This window comes from Crocodylus porosus, unplaced genomic scaffold, assembly GCF_001723895.1.
Source record: "Crocodylus porosus isolate Cpor-Errol unplaced genomic scaffold, CroPor_comp1, whole genome shotgun sequence".
NCBI classification, from domain to species: domain Eukaryota; kingdom Metazoa; phylum Chordata; order Crocodylia; family Crocodylidae; genus Crocodylus; species Crocodylus porosus.
In genome coordinates, this window is record NW_017728947.1 from 92,673,938 (window position 1) to 92,686,438 (window position 12,501).

A 12,501-nucleotide genomic window follows, 5' to 3' on the forward strand; every position below is an offset into this window, starting at 1 on the left:
TTTTGGGCTTCATAATTCTAAAAGGATGTGGAGAAGCTTGAGAGAGTCCAGAGAAGAGCCACGTGCATGATCATAGGTCAGAAAAACAGACCTTACGATGACAGGCTGAGGTAGCTATGGGGCTCTTTAGCCTAGAAAAGCACAGGCTCAGGGCTGATCTGATGGCAACCTGTAAGTTTGTCAGGGGTGTTTACCAGGATCTGGGGGAATGATTGTTCACCAGAGTGCCCCAAGGGATGACAAGGTCAAACAGTTATAAACGCCAGAAAGACGGTTCAGGCTGGACATAAGGAACAATTTCTTTACTTTCCAAGCCCCCAGGGTCTGGAATAGCTCACCATTGGAGGTAGTTCAAGCACCCACATTGAACACCTTCAAGAAAAATTTGGATGCTTATGTTGCTAGGATCCTATGACCCCAGCTGACTTCCTGCCCCTGGGGTGGGGGGCTGGACTCGATGATCTTCCGAGGTCCCTTCCAGCCCTAATGTCTATGACATCTATGAAATATAAGAAATGTGTAAAGTTGTGTTCAAAGATCCAGAACAGACAAGGGTTGGTTAAGAACTGTACCTCTGTCTCCCAGGAGTCATTATCAATCCCTGTGAATAACCGGTATCAAACAACCCAAGATTTTTGTAAAATCCAATTTTGAATTACTTTGATTTTTTGAAGGGTTTAGAGAGAAGGTAAAGGCTATTTCAATTTCTTGAATCGGTGTTTATATAATCCATAATATATAATGTATTGTATATTATACAGAATAATAATAGTGCTGCTTTAATAACTCCAGCCATCCAAGGTTCTCTGGGATTGACAAGTATTAATGAACTAAGTCTGACACTATCCCTACGAGGTGAGTAAGGTTTTTCAAAATTTATATTCCAGGTAGTAACTGAGGCACAAGATTAAATGACTTGCCCAGGACCATGGGGCTACTCTATAGCTGCTGGTCCATTCACTCTGGTCCTTGGATCTCCACTCTGCAAAGAGCAATGTCCAGTTGATATTAGTATCTTATTTGTCCATCGGTACCTATGCAGTGGGCGCACCTACACATGCACCCAACTGTGCAGTTGTTACTGTGCTTTATCAAATACTAAGTGACTGTACAGTAACTGCCAATACTGTGCTGTTCCAGCATAGGTTGTTTCCGACCCTACTGCACCATAGCAATGAGCTACAATTGCAGTGGTGTCACAGTTTGTGCCCACCAACACTATGCCACCATAACAACGATCTAAATCACTGTAGCTCATTGCTATGGAAATGTAGAGTCTTGTGTAGATGTGCTCAGTGAGTATTTGTAAATGTGGAATGGGTCTTTAATACATCTTGGGTGTGTCTACATGTGCAATTTAATGCTATTTAGGCTTACTGCACAGCAATTTACTGTGTAGTAAGCCAGCCCTGGGAAGGCATCTACACATGCACACTTTTGGGCAATAATTTATGGTGAAGGGCCACTTACTGAGTTTTGGTGAGCAGTCAAGGGCCACGTGGATAGCTGCTCCCCTTGATAGTTACCCCATCCCCTTGTCATATTCTTGGGACCAGAAGTCCCACCCGCTAACTCCTGATCTTTGCCACCAGAAGTCCCTCCCCTTGCCCACCAGACATACTCTGGGGGGGGTTGCCATCTTAAAACCAGAAAAAAAACCCAAATCATACACTAAAAATTAAACACCTCCTGTAACATTTTAATTTCATTAAAAAAAAAAATTGCATTTGTGTAATGTATATAAAGGTGACTTGTATATTATGGGGGGGTGTATGGTGGGGAGTGGTTGTCTTTGTGTATACATTGGTGTGTGTATGTGTGGTGGGTGGGATGTGTGTATGGGGGTCTGGGAGTATGTAGGTGGTGGGGTGTGCGTGTGTGGGGGGGTGCGTGCATGTGGTTTATGGTGGGGTGTCAGGTGTGTGGGCTTCCCTCCCATACCCATAGAGTGCAGGGGCTATGTGTAAGTGGCAGGGAGTGCTGGTGATACAGAGAGCCCGTAGGGGACTGCACCCCTCACTGTGATGTGCAACACTGGCTAGAGCTACATCACTCCAGGCACCTGCCTTCTGCTACTGATCCTGCCAGGGCTATGCACCATGAAGGGGAGTGTGGGGAGACTGTGGGGGGGTCCCCACCCTTTCTTACATCGACATGCTGCCCAGCCAGCAGGAGACTGGGGAAGTGGAGCAGGTCTCCAGGGGCTGTAGCAGCAGCAGCCCTGCCCAGAAGCTGTGTGCTGGTGGGGCTGGGCCCTTCTGCCCACAAGGGGGGAGCAAGGTGGTTGCTGTTAGACCCCAACTCCAATAACTAGGAAGACAATGATCCAATTGCTCATGGGTCCTGTTACTCATTAAGCAGGGAGCTAACACCAGCACACATTGGTCGCAACAGCTTTATTCAAAATGGAGACAGCTTTGGGTGAGGTCCCTCACAGACACACAGCCTTTGAAACCGGGGAGCAGCAGTGAACCATAGTTCTTTCCACATTTATACACCTTGGTTTATGGTCATTAACATTTACTCCACCTTTGCCTCTCCTTTGGTTCCACCCATATCTCCTCCTCTCTCAAGCACCACCTCTGTTTACTGTTTACTTCATTAGAATGGGATTGCCTATGCGTTTAATTCATTTACATGTCTTTTTGCTATGAGCACATGCATAAGACTGTGAACCTGGCTTCTCCCAGTCAGCTGTGGTTTCTTGATGACTCCTTTTTTTTATCTCCAAGGTCTTGCTTCTGCTTTATCTCCTGAAGATAGCTGGTGGGCTGCATCTTGTTCTTCTTACACAGTGAGCTCTATACTTCACAATACTATGACATTGTTAGAAAACTGCTTGCCTAAGCATTTGCAAAGTTACTTTTAATATATCATTCTGCCTTGTGGTCAATAGCTTTGCTAGCCACAGGTTAAAGCCTTTGTTCAGCTGCAAATCCAGTGATCCCCAAGATCCAAATACTGTCACCCTAACAGTTGCCATGGACCAGATGCAAGTGCTTGGAGGGCCAAATCTGGCCCATGGGCCATATTTTGCCCACCCCGATCTACATGTACACATGCTTACTGCTCAGCAAACCTCACTAATTGTGAGTAAATTTACAACCTGCAACTGCAAGTAGCAAATTTACTTGCATTTACTAACTGTGCAGTAGTGCTCTTGTAGACACCTGACCCAGAGTAAATCTTCTCAGTCAGCCAGCCACCAGGGGAAAGGAGATTGCTCCTTGCCTCCAGAACCTGCCTGCTGCTCAGGTGGGCTCCACCACCAGAGCCCAGGCAGGGACTATGTCCTCCTGCCTTGGCAGCAGGGAGCTCCAAGCACCCTACTCCAAGATGGTGAACGGGGAGTGGAGGCTGGGAGATCCTTATCTCTAAGCCCCCGTTTCATCATTGTGATTGGGGAGTGGAGCGCCTGGGAGATCCTTATCTCTCTGCACCAGCTCCCCAGTTATAGAGCTGGCACTGGGGTGAGGGCTGGAAAACCTGTTCCCCAGCCAACTCTGTGATCACAGACCTGAGGAGGGACCAAGCTCTCCGGCCACCACCTTGTGATCATGGAGCAGGGTCTGGGAACTGTCCCATTCAGGGGCAGGTCTCATCCCTGCTACCCTATCTGGCGATCAAGGCACAAGGTTTGGAAAGAGCTTGAGTTGGGGGTAGGTTCCAGCTCCTAGCCCTGATCTGCCAGTGAAGCAGCTATCAGCAAGCCCCTGGCTAGGTGGGGATTTCCCGCCCAGCCCAGGGCTTGCTGCTAGGTGCCCCACTGATCGATAACGGCAGGGGGCTGGGACCTGCCCTTTACCTGCAGGTCTTTCAAGTCCTATGCCCCAGTCAGGGAGCTGGGGCTGGGAGCTGTTTGCTGCCGGGGCAGGGGACATTGTCCCCACCCTGGCAGCAGGCAGATCCCCCTGGGCAAGAAGCAATGTTCCAGCCCTGACCAGAAGATAGCAGGAGCTCCCTGTCAGCCCCTGGGCTAGCACCCAGGGAGAGCATAAAACTCCCCATGGTGGTGGCAGAAGTGCGTCGCAGGGCCCCAGGAAGTGAGAACAGTTTGCTGCCATTAGCAGTAAATCTGCTCCCACTTCCCTACATGTGTAGATCTAATGCATGTATAGGCACACCTATAGTGACTTTTTACTGCACAGTAGATTAGTCTACTGCACAGTAAAGCATCTCATTTAGACATGCCCCTTAAGTGGCAAGTAGGCATTACACAAGCTGTCTGCTACAGGATGAACCATTTTTCTTATATGCATGATTTAAAACGTGGAATGTTCATAGCAAGTGGTGTCTGCAGCAAAACCCAAAGGGTTATGATAAATAAAGAAAGAGTGAGTATTAATTTACATTAGATTTAAACTCTTGTGTCCTGACAATCAAAGCCGTAAAATTAGCCATTGGAATATTAGGTGTGATTTTAGATTTTAAAATCCAAATCTCATCTATCTAAAACCCTGGATATTAATTCATTTAATTTGAATGGAACTGCAACTGAGCTACTGATTCCAGTTTTGACCTGCTTCTACCATTTTATTTATTTATTTATTTATTTTCTAGAACCTCCTGCAGCCTGCAATTTCTTTCCCAGAGTATGGCAAGGAACCTAAAACAATGACCCCTGGTGCTGGGATTCCATTGCCTGGAAACTAAATAAAGAAAAAAATCAATAAACATGCAGCCTGGAGACAATTTCTCCATCAGTTTTGCTAGGGTTAGTGTAAGGTTTACTGAAGTGTGACTAACAGGAAAACAGTGTCTGACCAACACTTTCAAATATCCTTTCAGATCAGTAACTTTTTATTTATAGTTCTTGTCCCCTGGATAAAGATGCACTTTTTTTTCCAAACCAGATGGTTTCTTCCTTCTGTACTTCTCTCCATGTCCTGCCTAATAATAATTATAATAATGTTGATATGTGATTGCAAACAAGAAATATATTTTAAAACAAAATTCATTAGTCCGGATGTAAAAAGCAAAATATATGAGAGTTCATGATAATCTACTCAAGTTGTGAAGAAAACAATCTATAGATTCCTGGAAGCAGCATGAGCTTTTTAGACTCCATTATTTTCTAAGGAGAGGCAGAAACAGAAAGATGTAGAGTATGTCCACGGGCTGTTTGAAATTCATTCATTTAAATTCATTCTTTTAAATGACTTTCCTTTAGGAAGGTGTTTTATTTTCATTTATGGGATAGATATAGAACTGAATCCCTGTTATTGGTGCAACCCCACTGAAGTCAGTAGGGTTGCTTGACTCTCAGACCCTGGTCCAGCAAAAGCACTTATGGTTGGACTTAAAACTGAGGCAATATGTGCCACTGAATTTCTGAATTACCTACATGCTTAAAGGTAAGTACATCCTGAAGTGCCATGTTGCATCAGGGGTAAAATGTCCTGCATTTTCATGTACTTCTCTGTTCAGGAAGTTTGCTACCTTTTGATGAGGGCTTCTCTCAAGAAGAATAAGGGTGTAGGAGACCCAGAACAATCAACCATGTCCCACACACTCACCTCCTGTCTTGATTACCATAATTTAGTTCCCTTCTTCTGCCTGACCTCCAGAGTACCCCTGTCCAGCCCATCCTGAAAACAGCTGCTAAAATTATCTTCATCTCTGCTTCTCCACTTCAATATTAGAAGTTGAATGTGTTGGATTTACTATGCAGATCTTTCCTGGTCTGGGTCTCATCCTTCTCTATTTCCTCCATCACTCATCTCTTCCTCTCATTGCAGTTGCTGGTCATTTTCTGTTTTGTTCCCTATACATGTGCAGTTCTTCCCAGGAGTCAGGCCCTCAATCTCTTCTGGCTCAACTCCCTCCTAACATCATCTGTGTAGCCCATAGGAAATAGTTATACAGCAAATAACCCAACCATAGTATCCCCTTTCCAAGTTCTTTACAACTATGTAGTCTTCTCTCAGAATGGTTCACATTCTCTCTATATCTTAGACCAGCCCTAGGGTGGCCAACTTATGGCGTGAGTACCACAAGTGGCACAGACAGCCTCTATGTGTGGCATGTGGCAGATGAGGAAGGAGGCAGGCAGCACAGCAGCAGACTGGGCAGAGGAAGGGGATTGGTACAACACTTGGGGAAGGTATGGGTCATGATTTGTGGCACTCTTGCCTAAAAGGTTGCCCCGATGACTGTGAAAACTTGGCCAGACCTACACATGAAATTTAAATGACCAAATTAAAGTAACAGTGCATCTTGCACAAGAATGCAATATTGTGGCTGGGACTATGTAAAATAAAGCAATCCCAATTGATTTAATCTGTGCTAGTTGCAAATGTACCCAGTGTTTTATTATGCTAAATCATTCATAAATAACCACATATCTGCATATCCCTGTGACTGTGTCCTCCTTATTGAGAGATCCTCCCTTGATTAAGGCATATTTCTCAAAACAGGCATTCAATGTCTATCTGGGATTTTACAAATGTCTGCATAGCCTTAGACTATATGTTTTGGAGAGCAGAGCCAATCATCATTTTGGCAATATGTAGCTTTGAACACTCAAATCATAGTAACAGTTATAGTGTTTTCTTCCTGGTTAGCTTCTTTATGCATTGCAATCATCCAGTGTACAATGTTTAGCAATGCCAATGGAAGTTAGTTATCCGATATACTTAGGCACTTATGAAAATCTCATTAGGTACCTCTGCACCTTAGGTATCTTTATGCCTTTTGAAATCTAGCTCTAAATAAAACCATTGAAAATGGGAGTCAGGTGTTTAAGGGCTTTTTTATACTAGATGAGACTACCAATTTAGCTGTGCCAGGCACACTTACATCAGCAGGGCCCCCTTGTGGACATGCTACCTGCGTTCTGCCGTCATGGCTGTACCAGCACGCTGAACACAAGCACACTTTTCTTGTCATAGCTGCAACACTACACCAGTGTTTTGGCTCTGTTTATTATAGACATAGAGAGGGAAGCGTGCGGTTGGGTGGGGTGTGTGTGGCTTTGCTAGGGAGTGGGGTATGATACATTATTTAATGTATTTTAGCAGACAATGGAAGGAAAAGGAAACAAGCCAACACATCATACTTGTAATGGTCCTTGAGCATCCCTCAGAACTATTTGCCCAAAATAAAATATTTACATGACTTTGAATAATACTATTAGCCTTGCACTTTGTACTTCTCAACAAGAAGTGGGTGCTGCCAGGTGACAGTGTGCTGTCACGTGGTATTTTAATCTAACCGTTCTACTTAACTCAGTAACTGAGAGCCAAATACTAGCCTATATACAAAACCAAGCTAAAGTCTATTTGCATGGGGGTAATTATTGCAAGTATTACTTGTGTAGCTTGAATTCCTCCCTACAGTTAGAGATATTGTAAGATGGCTGCCTTAGAGGTACAATTACAGCTTATGGAGAAAAGTATTGAAAGTCATATGTACCTACTACAAACAGCAACAAAATACTTAAATGCATGACTAACTTTAAGCATACAAGTAGTGTTGTTGACTTTGGTGGGATTAGCTAATCATTTGCTTAAGTCCCCTGAGAATTAGGGTTTCTGTGCTGTGTGCAGCATGCCTGTTACAGATCAATGAACTAGTGTTAAAAGAAATGACTAAAAATACATTCCTTTTGTTTAAATGTGTTTTTGTTAAATATTTAATACATGGTGTCATTGTCTCCCTGTTTACTTTCCAGCTTTTACATTTTTATTTTCAAAGCTTTTAGCTTCATGAAATCCTATGGAGTGAAGCCAGTTTTGTGACTGCAGTGCAAAGTATTTATATCATAACAATGATATAAAGGTGTGTATATATAGGTATATTTTCTGTGCAAAACAAGATAAAATTGGAACCTCCCTTCTAAATATTTTTTTCCTAATTTTATAAATCTCAGTGGGACTTGAAAAAGAAAACAAGGCTGCAGTCTGCATACTCGCAACCTACCTGCATTTAAGGTGATATAAAAAGTTTCAGATTTCTTTAGTTTATACTGAGACAGAAATTATTTACCTAAAGAGAAATCTTACATCGAGAAGTAAACACAAGGGAGCAGAGGCATTCTGATGTTTCAGTGTTAAGGTTGAGATCCTGTAAAGGTTAGCACATGAGTTAAACCTGGTAAAGTGTGAACTGCCCCACTGAGATTAATGGAACTACTTACAAGGCATGCCTACAGGAGATGTGTTATTGCACATTAGCATAGTTTACTTGTTCAGTAAACACATGTGCATGCTTAATACACAGTAAAAGCCGTTAATCCCACTTAATTTGCTACTTGCAAATGCAAATAGCAAATTTAAGCAGTATTAGTTAATGCCCATTAGCACATGTATAGACATGACCTGGGAGCAAGTTTGGTCCTGGGTCTGTCCAGCCCCAGGGCTGCAGCCTAAGACTTCTCCTGGTTCAGGGCTGGGCTGCCTCCTATGGCAGCCCCTGCCTGCAGGCTATAAAAGCCTGCAGACATTTTGAGCCATGGGACAAACTGAAGTGGAAATTCAGACAGGATCACTGTTTGGCTAACAGAAGCACTTTATTTTGCATGGCTATGGGAGATCAGCAAGAGGTGTCTGACGCTCAGTGGGAGTAAAACACAGGCTGCTTTATATATTGATAAATCACATACAGGTCAACCTGCCCTCCCGCACCAGGCTCTTGGCAGTCTGACAGCAACTCATCTCGCTGTCTGGCTGGGCCAAGTGAGTTTTCTCAAGCTGTCTCCTAATAAGCTTATCCTGAAGGCCGCTGTGTTGTTCTTGCTCGGCCTTTACCCACATCACATCATCCCCCCCATCCTGACCTGACATGTATACACTCCTTTCAGTACTTTTCCATTCCTCATCATTCCCCCCTTGTAAGCGCTTGTGCTTACACCTCTGTACTCATAAGGCCTTTGACATTTTCTTGTCTTTTGCACTCATAGGCCACCTCCTTGAGCACCATCATCTGAAACTTGGTCCTAGAGAGCCTAGAAACACTCTGAGCAGTTTTTTATAGACAACAGCATAAGCAACACAGAATCATTTGGATAATAATAAAAACAGCAAAAATGCATCGTAAACTCAGAATACACCATTTTAGCAGGGATTTCAACCATCCCCCTACATCTGGTAGCCACCCCCCACCAATCAAAGGGTTTCTCCTCTGCAACCGCATGGATCACCTGCAACTGCCTTCTTATGGTGCGGAGGTCTTTTTCCACTTGTTGGTGCTGATCGATCCAGGTACATCAAGTGTGATTAATAACAGCACAGACCCTGCCCTTGGCAGCTAAGAGATAATCCAAAGCCATATGGTTTTCAGTAGCCAGCTGCCCTATCTGGGTGACTTCATCATTAAGAGCTCCTAAAGCATTGGCACTGGCATTAAAAAGAATTTCTCCATAACTCTCGAAATGTTTAAAATAGTTTGTTGTAATTCAGGTACCCTCAACCAAGGGACAAATGCCCTAGTAAATTGATGGAATCCTGTAGGTCAATGAACCAGTGGGTTTTCAACATCTTGCCTAGATGTGGGCAAGCCAGGTGGGAGATTAGACACCTCATGCAGAGAGAGGCTCAGGTATAAGTCAAATTCCAGGACAAGACTCCCCAGGGTACAGGTGCTGACCCAATGCCAGGGCAAAATCTTGCGAGCATCATTCCCGCGTAGCCAGAACAAGCCTGGAGTGGCTACAGTGCTGAGGTCCCTACAGGTTGTGTTCTCAATTTGGCGTTTCAATTGACTTGTAAGGTATAGGAAGGGGCACGTGTCGAGATATTGTTATACCTGCATCAAGATATTGATTGGTTACAAGAAGTAAAATCTAACAACACGTAAAATTTAGACCTGTTCATTACCAGACTATGGGTGTCTTGTGGGGTTCTATGAATAGTGAGAGACCCATTGGTGCACTGAAGGGACGTGTTTCCCAGCAGGATCCCAGACACATTATGGGAGTGATAATTGAAAGTTACTCGACTGCCACCCCCAGTGCTCCTTCCTGCCCATGGCAGGAGGTCGAACTAGATGATCTGTCTAGGTTCCTTCTGACTCAGATTCTATGATTCTATGACATTTGGCGTAGTGCCCCACTGAGTAACCAGCTTCGCCTGTCCTACCACTCCCACTGGACCTATAACAGAGGGCTGCTTCAAGTTTAAAAGACAGCTTCCAGTTATCTCAAGTCACTTTTCACCATTCAGGGACTGACTGCTGTGTTCTACTAGAGTGGGAGGAAAATCTGACGAAGCTGGTATCGGTACTGTTTCCCCAGTCCTCAAGGGGAATCGGTACCCCAAGCACTGGGATTTCTCTGGCTGGGTGCATAGGTCCATGTATGCACACACAGCAGTTTGTAAGCTTGCCTGCACTAGCAATGCTCTGCCCCAGGAACTGTTCTCCTCCCATGCCCCAACCAAAACTCCTGGCATGAAGCAGAGTAAAAGAGAAGGAAACATCTTGGGGCCTACTCGAGCGGTATCCCAGATGCTGCTATCCCTTGGAACTTCAAGGGACTACCCTTGACTAAAATTTCATCCTCCAGCACAGTACTACCAATAAAATACTGACCACAAGAATTCAGAGCAGCATTACCCCCTGGGGAGTTTCTAAATTTACATAATTATCTGTGACTTCCCAAGGGTTAGTGTAATTCATACTAAGTTATTAAAGACAATACTAAAGGCAATTCAACACATAGAACAAAAGTTCATAGCCTCAGGTAAAACTTGGCTAGCCGTGCACGCTATTTTTCGAGACTTTGTTGTCTGACCTTCACTCACAAGAAACCTCTTTGAGATTTCGTTGTCTGATCTTCACTCGCAGGAACCCTCTGGATCTTCATGGAGGTATCACTGGTGAGAGAAGCCTTCCACTCTGTCGGGGTGGTTACCTTCTTGCAGTGGGAGGTATAAACCCAAGCAGAAACCTCGGCAACCTTCACAGCAGTTGGGATGGTTAGCAGGACCTGGAAAGGCCCCTTCCACTGAGGCTGCAGTGTACTTTAATCAGGATCCAATCTCCCGGTTGGACCGGGTTGCCAACCGAGCCACCATCTAGAGACTGATGCTGCACTGTGGCTTTAACCTGCAACGAGATAACCTTGAGGGCCTTGGTGAGCCCTTGGCAGTAGATTAATAAAGAATCATGGAGATGGGTCAGGTGTTGGGGTAGAGGTGCGGCAAGTCCCCTCATGGGTCAACCCATAACAATCTCAAAAGGGGTCAGACCCGAGGACCTCTGAACAGAATTTCAGATTTGGAAAAGTACCAATGGGAGGGCCTCTGGCCACTTTAGACCAGTTTGTTCACAAGTCTTCACCAAGTGAAGCTTAATATCAAAGCTCTTCTGTTCCACTTTACCCCCACTCTGAGGATGATTTGGGGTGTGGAGCTGGCATCAGATGGAAAGGACCTTGCAAACATGTTGGACCACCTGGCAAACAAAATGGGAGCCGCAGACTGAGTCCAGGGAAAGGGGTAGACCGAAGCAGGACAGCAGGTCAAAAAGAAGCTTTTTGGGCACAGTGAGGGCATCAGCCCATCAGCAAGGGTATGCCTCAGGCCAGCTGCTAAAAAGGCAGACAATGACCAACACATATGTCCAGGGCCCTGAGCTGGGCAACTTGATGAAGTCCATCTGGAGATGGGAAAAGGGGTAAAGACCTAAAGGCCTGTGGAATGCATGTGGCTGGTGGGGTGGCCAGCCAGGATTGTGTTGCTGACACTGCGGACACTGGCGACAAAAATGGGCAGCCACGGTGGAAAAACTGGGGGCATACCAATGGTGGCCAACTTCAGCTACCATCCCCCCTTTGGCTGAATGGGCCACTGAGTGGGCCATTTGAGCCAATAGGGGTAACGGGGCCCTGGAGGCTACAAGGTGACCAGACAGGTGCTGCCACAAGGAGTTGGAGTGGAGAGAGCAGCCCGTGGAGATCCAGGAGTCCTTTTCAGCATCTGGGGCGGCATCCTGGAGAACGGGAAGGTCAGGGGAGACCGGGGAAGAAAGGTAGAGAGCGGCCTGAAGGACCGGAGCCAAGAGTTCTGACAGGGTGGCGGTTTTGGCTATGGCATCCTCCCTATTGTTTCCCAGAGACACAGAATCAGCAGCAGTAGTAGAGGCTATGGTGTGCACAGAAACCAGGAGTTAATCGTGCATCTCTGACATGACAATTTAAGACATCAGAGTTTTAAATATGCTATAGCTTCACTGCTGTTTCAACAATTGGTTAATGGATGCTACCAAGTTTGCTAGCAGAGACAAGGCCTATACCCACTATCTGCCAAGGACAGAGCCACAAGTACTACACTCTCTGGACCAGCAACAGAATCCTTAGAAGTAGGAATGTCAGCCATTCCCACCTGTTAGTCCCTGTGGAAGAAATCAAACTTCACATTGTGGTTGAATCAGAACTGACAGAGCCAGCTTTTCTTTATTTTGGGCTATACTGTGATCACAGGGAGAATTCCATACAGCAAGGGGAATCACCCACTTGTCTCAAAGGATTTCTCGCACTCTCTAAGTTTACAAGCATATTTATAC